Source organism: Urocampus carinirostris, chromosome 16 (assembly GCF_059441175.1).
Source record: "Urocampus carinirostris isolate Australia breed hairy pipefish chromosome 16, RoL_Ucar_1.0, whole genome shotgun sequence".
NCBI lineage: Eukaryota > Metazoa > Chordata > Actinopteri > Syngnathiformes > Syngnathidae > Urocampus > Urocampus carinirostris.
In genome coordinates this window covers 16,275,241-16,284,387 of record NC_142364.1, presented here as the reverse complement: position 1 = coordinate 16,284,387, position 9,147 = coordinate 16,275,241, and positions in this window count along the sequence as shown.

The following is a 9,147-nucleotide window of genomic DNA, read 5'->3' as shown; positions in this document are numbered from 1 at the left end:
AAGGAGCAAAAAAGCAGCAAAATAGTTAAGGAAAAGAAAAAATGTCAATGCTAGAAAGAAAATTAAAGAAAGCAAAAAAACAGAAAAAAATATATTTTAAGAAGCAATTAAAAAGAGAAAAATGATTGGAAAAAAATAAAAGAAATTTGAGAGAAAATAGAAGTAAAAATTTACCAATAACAATCTAACATGATACACAAAATGAATTAATATTTTTAAAAGCTCTTTTACTCTCTTACACTAAGCAACTATGAAGTCAAGCAACCCCAAATCACGTCAAAGCACAGGACACAACAAAATGTAATTTAAAAATATTGACTTTTCAATGCAGGGCAGCACGGCGGCGCAGTGGTTAGCGCTTGTGCGGCACAGTTCATGTCATGGGAACCTGTCGTGGGTTCAAATCCAGCTCCAGACTTCCTGTGCGGAGTTTGTATGTTCTCCCCGTGCTTGCGTGGGTTTCCTCCGGGCAATCCGGTTTCCTCCCACATTCCAAAAACATGCATTTCAGGTGAATTGGCCGGTCCAAATTGTCCCTAGGTGTGAATGAGCGAATGAGTTGTCTGTCCCTGTGTGCCCTGCGATTGGCTGGCAACCAGTTCAGGGTGTCCCCTGCCCACTGCCCGGAGATGGCTGGGATGGGCTCCAGCCCCCCCGCGACCCTAATGAGGATAAGCGGTACGGCTGATGAGATGAGATGAGACTTTTCAATGCGGTTTAGTTTGCATGTTCTCCCCATGCTTGCGTGGGTTTCCTCCCGTATTCCAAAAACATACGTGTCATATTAATTTGCCGGTCCAAATTGTCCCTTGATGAAATGAGCGAGTGAGTTGTCTGTCTCTCTGTGCCCTGCGACGGACTGGCAACCAGTTCGGGGTGTCCCCTGCCCACTGCCCGGAGATAGCTGGGATGGGCTCCAACACCCCCGTGACCCTACTGAGGATAAGCAGTGCAGATAATGGATGGATCGGCTTTTCAATGCAATTACAAATAAGGTATCAAAAACAAGAATAAACTTTACATTGTTGATAAAAGAAAAGCTAATTTTGAAGCACATACTTGCTGTAGTGAAGTGGTTAGCACATTCGCTTAACATCTGAAAGGTCCCCGGTTTGAGATACATATGTTGGCCTGGAGAGGGATGGGCGCCACCAGGTTGTACTTGCCCAAGACACACTACAGGAAATGGTGCCCCTACCACCCTAATGGTCAAGGAATCCACTCACTCAAACAACGAATCAAATTATAACATACAAATCCAATTTAACCTTTTATATATTCAACAAATGTAAAGTTAACAACACATAATCCATGGCAAAAATGAATATTGACCAATCCAAAGAGCAAAAACAGCGTCTCGGAGGGAACCGGCTTCTCATTGATGGGGAGTCGGCTCCCTTCTTTCTCCTCCAAGAGCCAGTTCAAAGAGGTATTCCGTTCGCAAACGACACATCATTATCACTCAACCGGAGCCAAGAAAAATCGCTTGCACCTCCACACTCCCCAAAGTGAACGCCTGAAACGATTTCATCGCAAGGCCTTGAAAAGAAAGAGAGAAATGCAGCTATTATTTCCTGCGCCATTCAAATGGAACGTTCCATCGCCGTCCTACACTCCCCTTGAGCTCTCTGGAATCTCTACACTGCGTGACGATCACAATCTGTTTTTTGTTCACTATCCTGAGAGGAAAATAACACAAAGAAGTGGATACAGTATTGTGCATGTCCACAGGACGATTCCTTGTAGGTTATCCTCAAACTTCCACTCCTGACGATAAGTAATTAACCATGGCATAGGTTGTGATTTATCAAAATCAGCTATTTTTTTTACCATAAATATCCTTTTAGACATTTTTCAAATTCAGATTGCTGTTATGGTTATTTAAAATGCTTGCATGTGTATACTGTATGTATCAGTTATATATTTTACGACAGTGTTGTAACTGATTTTTTATTAAACTCATGATGTTATTTGCATGTTTGTCTAAAATGTCATATGGTATCAATTCACCATCATTTTCATTAAATAATTTAAACTTAAATTGATATAATTTCAGTCTTGAAGCGGGTTTGTTAAAGAAAATAGTTTAGAAGGATTAAACCAGTGTTTTCCAGGTATGCCTTTGTTTATTTAAATGGACAATGTGTATTTAGTGCTTCCTAGTTTTACAAAAAAATGCATTCAGTAAAAGAAAAACATTGATTTGAATACTAGTCAAAAATACATGAACTATTATACCATTGTTAATATTATTTTTTTAAAAATCATAGGTTTAGAAATTTGTATTTCCTTTACATTGTGGAATCCCTGCCTAGAGGTCACCGCCCTGTTTGTCCTGCAACTTGCTGCTATGCTGTGCTCTGTGCCACTTGTTTTCGTTCCTATTAGACAATACCATCTAGTGATAAAATATTACACACCCGGGGGATATAAGGGGACAGTGGGTATTATTTGGCGCCTCCTAGTGGTAGAAAAACCCAAATAATTTGTTCAAAATATAGTAGTAATTATAAAAATACATGAACAATCATGTGAACGTGGATTTTAAAACCTCGAAAGTCAAGAAAATTTGCATTTATTCTACAAAACATGAGCCTCACCTTGAGGGAAGCTGACATATTTGTCGGACATCATGCTGCTACGGGTACCCTAAATCCTCAAAAAGACAGCCCTAAAAACGAGATCACTTTGAGTCCACCGCACATCGCCATAGTCTGTATTGTGCTTTTTATCACTTGTTTTTTGTTGCACTACATAAAACAGCGACATCTAGCGGTCAAGCAGTACACACTGTTCCTTTTAGCTTAAGTTATTATGCAGTTTAAATTGACAAGTTGTTTTGATCGTTTGTGGTAATTGTTGCTCAGGAAGTGATACAGATTCTTAATTTTTACTAATGATTGACCTAAAATCTGATTTTTTTTACTTTTTTTCTCTCATAAAATGATAATACTTGAATTGGGTAAAAAAATATCTGCCAATGTAACAAAAGCATATTTTTCTATATAGTAAAAACAAATAATAATTCAAATCAGAAAAATTATGCTCAAGATTTTTACTTCATTCAATTTGTTGTTGTTTATTTATGCAGTGCAATCTTTAATAGCATCATCAAACTAAACAAGTTATAAAATATATATCCCTGTACTATCTCATATGTTGTACTGGAGAGGAATGGGTGCCACCAGGCTGTACTTTCCTAAGACACACCACAGGAAATGGTGCCCCTACCACCTTAGCGGTTAAGGGATCCAACCAACCAACCAATAAACTATATAATGGGCAGATATTATATATATAGAATTAAAAACAGTAATCTGCTGCCATCTAACAACATGTGTGAGTGTTAGTTACTCGACTGATCATTAGAAAAAAACGAATATACTGACCTTTGGTATGCTTTTATTTTGGCAAAGACAAAAATGTGGAATTTCCTGTAGCAAACACGTATCAAACCATGTGAGCACCCCTTTTATATGAAAAACAACACAAAAAAACAGCAAAATCCAACTAAAAGGAAAAACAAAGGTTATTTTATTTGTTAGACAAATAAAACAATTACTATTTTAATGCACAGGAAAACAAAACAGTACTCAAAAATAAAATTAAAAGTTCAGTTGCTTTGTTTATACACATGCCAAGTACTACAGAATCAACTTTAAGCGAGAACATTGTTTTTTATTCTTATTATAATTAACACTATGTTTGGTAATAATCCAATTGAGTTATAGATAAGTAAAATCCCAAAGACAAATCTTCTCAAAACGGAACATACTGATTTGGTACGACCCAGGACTGGAATTTGTGACCCGTGATTGACATTGTCACGCTCATTACTCGGAAGACTTCAAATAATACTGAACAGCGTTCCCTCACTACTTACCAGTTTAATTATTTCTTAATGGAATGTATCAGCACCAGGGTTGGGTAGGGTTACTTTAAATTGATTACTTTCAATTACTTTTGGATTACTCCAATACCAAATATGCTAATAAAAGACAAAATAAACTGAATATGAATAAAATTATGACTCACAACACGTGGTAAGCATTCTCTCCTGGCTTTGATCTCTTTGATCTCCGGCAAAACGAACATAAAATGCGACAGAAACAAAGTGAAAATAAATCCAAACAGCTTGCCAACATCATTTTTGCAGTTCCATGTATTCCGTTACTCCCCAAGCCTGCACAAAATTTAGTCATTTTATTCATTTTTAGTTTCTTTTGTCTTTTGTTAGCATATTTGGTATTGGAGTAATCCAAAAGTAATTGAAAGTAATCAAGTTAAAGTAACCCTACCCAACCCTGATCAGCACTAATGGAGAAATGTGAGGAAACCCTTAGTCCTGTTAGTTATCTTCTATGTTTCCTTCTTTTGGTGCATGTCTTCCCTTTTGCTGTAATATTAAAATATGTCACTTCCTATATTGAGTCATGATTTAATAATTTCTTAATGTATTCAGTCGTAATTACGTAACTTCAGTCGTGTTTTATTTTGTCAGGCCTCAAGAGGCATTGTAGGTCTAACGCCTTCCTTCTTTGAGTGGAATACACAATGAAATACATGAAAAATCAATTATAGGACGAGAATTCCAGCCCAGAAGATGACATCAAGAGAAGTCTAGCTATTGTCCGTGTTGACAAAATATGGTTGATTTCCTCAGGCAAAGGTTAAGCGGCTTGAGCAGGACTGTCAAGTCTAGTCAAGTCATGTTTATTTGTATAGCCCTTAATCACAAAGAGTCTCAAAAGACTGCACAGATCAAAGACTATTGTGAACTACAGATTATTATGAAACCATCCCATCATCTAAAACCTACATGAGGGCAAATAATGCACAGATATTGTCAACATAAAATATAGGTTATTCATATTATATAGAATAGAAGTGTGTTTTAGGCTTAGATTTAAACATTTCCACTGAGGTTGCAGATCGAATCTCAGGGGGAAGAGCATTCCAGAGCACCGGGGGCCTGAATGGAGAACGCTCTCGAACCTGCAGATCTCTTCTTGGCTCTTGGGATCACTAGTAGACCAGCGCTTTCAGAGCGAAGGCTCCGGACCGGAACATAGACGGAATCAGTAGAACCGTGTTCTACTTAACAGTGGGACCTTTTTTAATGTTTCATTTCGTAAAAGATTTATAGAATGTTTATAGAATGCCCCTTTTGTATAAGAATGATGGACTTCACACAAGGGAACTTGTAAAGCCACGGATATGTAGCTCATTTGTGCCTGGAATATTCTGTAATAAAACATTCGAAGGATCTGCTTATCTTTAGACTTTTGTTTTGAAAAACCTACCCCCTCGCTTCTCAGAATTGTTGTCTTGTCAAATTGTATCATGCCCACTTGTGTTTCGTTGTCCCCCACCCCCTGCGTTTGACCTATCAGCTCCTTTGTCCTTGTGTAGATTGTCTGGGTGTTTCTAGTTTGTCTCATTAGTCAATGTGTCTTTACTAAATTGGTTTCTGAAGGTGTGTGCTGGTAAGTTTGTAGTTTTGATTCAGTTGTTGTGTGTTGTTGCCCTTTCGTTGTTTTCATGTCTTCTCTTGTCAGCACCAGGTTTGTTTTTTTGTCATTTATGTTGATCTTGTGATTTCTAATCCAGTGAGTTTCATTTGTTACTTTGTACCACATTTTTGTTTATTAAACCACCGTTTTTGTTCAATTCTCATCACCAGTTGTGTTTCTTGCTTGTTACGTTGATTTTGTGATTTTTACTTCAGTGAGTTTGATTTGTTACTTTACTTTGTTCAATTTCTTTGCCTCCTTGTTCTTGCTGTCCACGCATTTGGGTCCTCCACCACTTGACAGTATCAAATGATCTCCTTTGATTCTCGAATCAAACCCTGGACCAGAGTGAAAGTGGCTCTAGAGTTGAAACTTTATAATTGAAAGCACTAAAATAATTTAAAAGCTGCAATGACAAAGTCTGGTACGAAGAAAGGATTGAATATGAACATTCTAGTATTAGTTTACTGTTTAGAGAGCATCCAATTAAATATTCATGAATTAAATGTAAAGATATATTTGAAAACGATACAAAAAAGGGTAATCACCCAATCGTGTCAAAATGTAAAATGTTATGAAAAACATATCCATAAAATTAAAATGTTATCATTTATTATTATTTTGTATCTTTTAAAAGGAAAAAAAAACGTGTCGTTATATGCAAACCATTTTGCATGAACATAAATAACCATATGTAGCCCACCGGTCACAATTTTATAACCCCTTTTGTGTTTAAACGGACAATAATTTATTTAAAACAATCATGTTTGAATGTACTGTATTTGTTTTGTGACTTTCACATCGACTTATTTTAAGAAAAAATCAGGATGTTCGATACCAGTGTTTTCTGACAGCTAATTAAATCTTACGTAAGCATCCAAACCAATTTTAACATATTTATCCAATGTGTAGTATTGAAGTGTAGTATATAACGCCTCCTAGCGTTAAATATGACTTAATTCAATAAAACAACATTGATTTGAAAAATAAGCAAAAAAATGCGTGAACTTTTATATTGACGTGCAATTTTTAGCAATACAGTAGTTGTAGGTCGAGAAATGCGCATTTGACGGAACATGAGCCTCACGTAAAGGGAGCTGTAACAATTATCCACCCGTCTTGCTGCTATGGGAATCCAAGGCAAAAAATAAGAAAAAATGTCCATGAAAGTCACTTTGAGTCTCCATAGTCTGTATTCTTCCTTGTGTTTTTTAGCTCTCATTTTTCGTTTCACTGCAAAGTACATCTACTGGTTAAATAACACACACAGTCATTTATTATTACATTTATTAAACCAAGTCAAGTCATATTTATTTGTAGAACCCTTTATGTCATGTCAAGTCAAGTCATTTTTATTTGTATAGCCCTAAATCACGAAGAGTCTCAAAGGGCTTCACAGATTATTACACTATATTACACAGACTATTTTTCAGCCGATGAGAAGAGAGGTTATTCATATGCTATGGAGTAGAAGTGAGTTTTAAGCTTAGATTTAAACATTTCCACTGAGGTTGCAGATCGGATCTCAGTGGGAAGAGCATTCCACAGCACCGGTGCCCGGATGGAGAACGCTCTCGAACCAGCAGAACACTTCTTTGCTCTCGGGATCGCCAGAAGACCGGCACTCTCAGATCGTAGGCTTCGGACCTGGACATAGGGGGAAATCAGATCTGAAAGATAAGAGGGAGCAAGTCCATGTATGATTTAGTAATATACTAAGAGAACCTTGAAATCACATCTAAGGCTAACTGGGAGCCAATACAGGTTAGCCAAAATCGGTGTTAGATAGATAGATAGATAGATAGATAGATACTTTATTCATCCCCGAAGGGAAATTCACATTTCCAGCAGCATCCCTTCGCTGAGAACAATACAATAATAAAACAAAAAGAATACAATATACAAATACCCAGTGTGACGTGCAAATGCCCACTGTAGCGTGCCGTATAGAAAAACTAAATAGTGCTACACAGAATACATATTGCAATAAGATTCGGTAATATGCAATGTAGGTGGTGTGGTTTACTGTGGGCTTTTACTCTGCCGGGTAGAGTTAAAGAGCCTCATGGCATGAGGAAGAAAAGATCTCTTCAATCTGTCCGTAGTACAAGACAGTGACAGTGTTATGTGATCGTACTTTTTTGTCCTAGTTAAAAGCCTCGCTGCTGCATTTTGTACCAGCTGAAGAGACTTGATTCTAGACTTCGGGAGACCAGAGAGCAGTGCATTACAGTAATCAAGACGGGAGGTAACAAACGCATGAATTATAATTTCCGCATCCGACTGAGACAGTATTGAACGGATTTTAGCAATGTTACAAAGATGGAAGAAAGCGGTTATAGTAATTTTCTTTACATGCGTTTCAAAGGATAGATCAGGGTCAAATATGACACCTAAATTTTTAACTGAGTCACTCTGTGTGATGTGACATTTGTCAATGTTCACAGCAGTTTTTGAGAATAAGTCACGGCATTTAGATGGACCAATGACTAACATTTCGGTCTTTTCAGAGTTAAGATGCAAGAAATTGAGTGACATCCACTCTTTTATCTCAATGAGGCAGGCCCCCAAACTTCCACAGTTTAGTGTGGGAGATTCCTCCAACGGAAGATATAGTTGAGTGTTGTCTGCGTAGCAGTGGAAGCTGATATTGTACTAGCCAATAATATCACCTAATGGAAGCATGTAAATGCTGAAAAGAAGGGGGCCAAGCACTGAACCCTGCGGAACACCACAGGTAACATTAAAGGGCTCAGATGTCATTTCGCCATATTTAACACAGTGCGTCCTATCTGAGAGGTAGGATCTGAACCACGAGAGGACGGTTCCTGAGAGACCAATCCATTTTTCCAACCGTTCTAGTAGGAAATTGTGGTGCACTGTGTCAAAAGCAGCACTAAGATCCAGCAGCAGCAAAAGTGATGAAGCGCCAGAATCCATTGCCAGTAGGAGATCATTTGTTACCTTGATCAGAGTACTTTAGAAAGGAAAGGTAGGTTTGACACAGGTCTATAATTACATAAGATTTCTGGATTAAGGTTGGGTCGTTTCAGTGTGGGTTTCAGTTTATCACAAAAACACTCAAAGGGCTACACAGGACAAAGGGCTGCATCATCCCCTGATACGAAACATACATGAGGGCAAGGAAAAACTCAAAAATATCAGCACGAGGGAAATGAAGAAACCTTAAGAAGGGGCTGCACATGAGGTAATCCCACTTTCTGTTGTGATTTTGTGGACTCAAACGCAAGAAGCATGGCAGGGTCCACCAAAAATGATAGCATTTATTTACAAAACGCTCAACAGAGTAACAACGCAATTGGTCAAAAACAACAATAAAACTATCCGCACCAGAAAACAAAAACCAAACCTCACAAATCAGGATGAAACTAGACTAAAGTGTTGGTGATCTCGATGGTTGGGAAAAAAAAGGATGGTGGAAAACAATTATGACCCGACAACAGGTGCTGTCCAAAATGTTCTTATGATGGGTGAGGCTATCTATGGACAGGTGTGGGGTCATTGGACACATCTGTCCTAACTACAAACCCATTAGGTGCCCCCTGGTGGATGGAGGTACGCCGGACCCTAACACTCTCAGGATGACCAGGCTGCAATGGACAATCCACAGTCA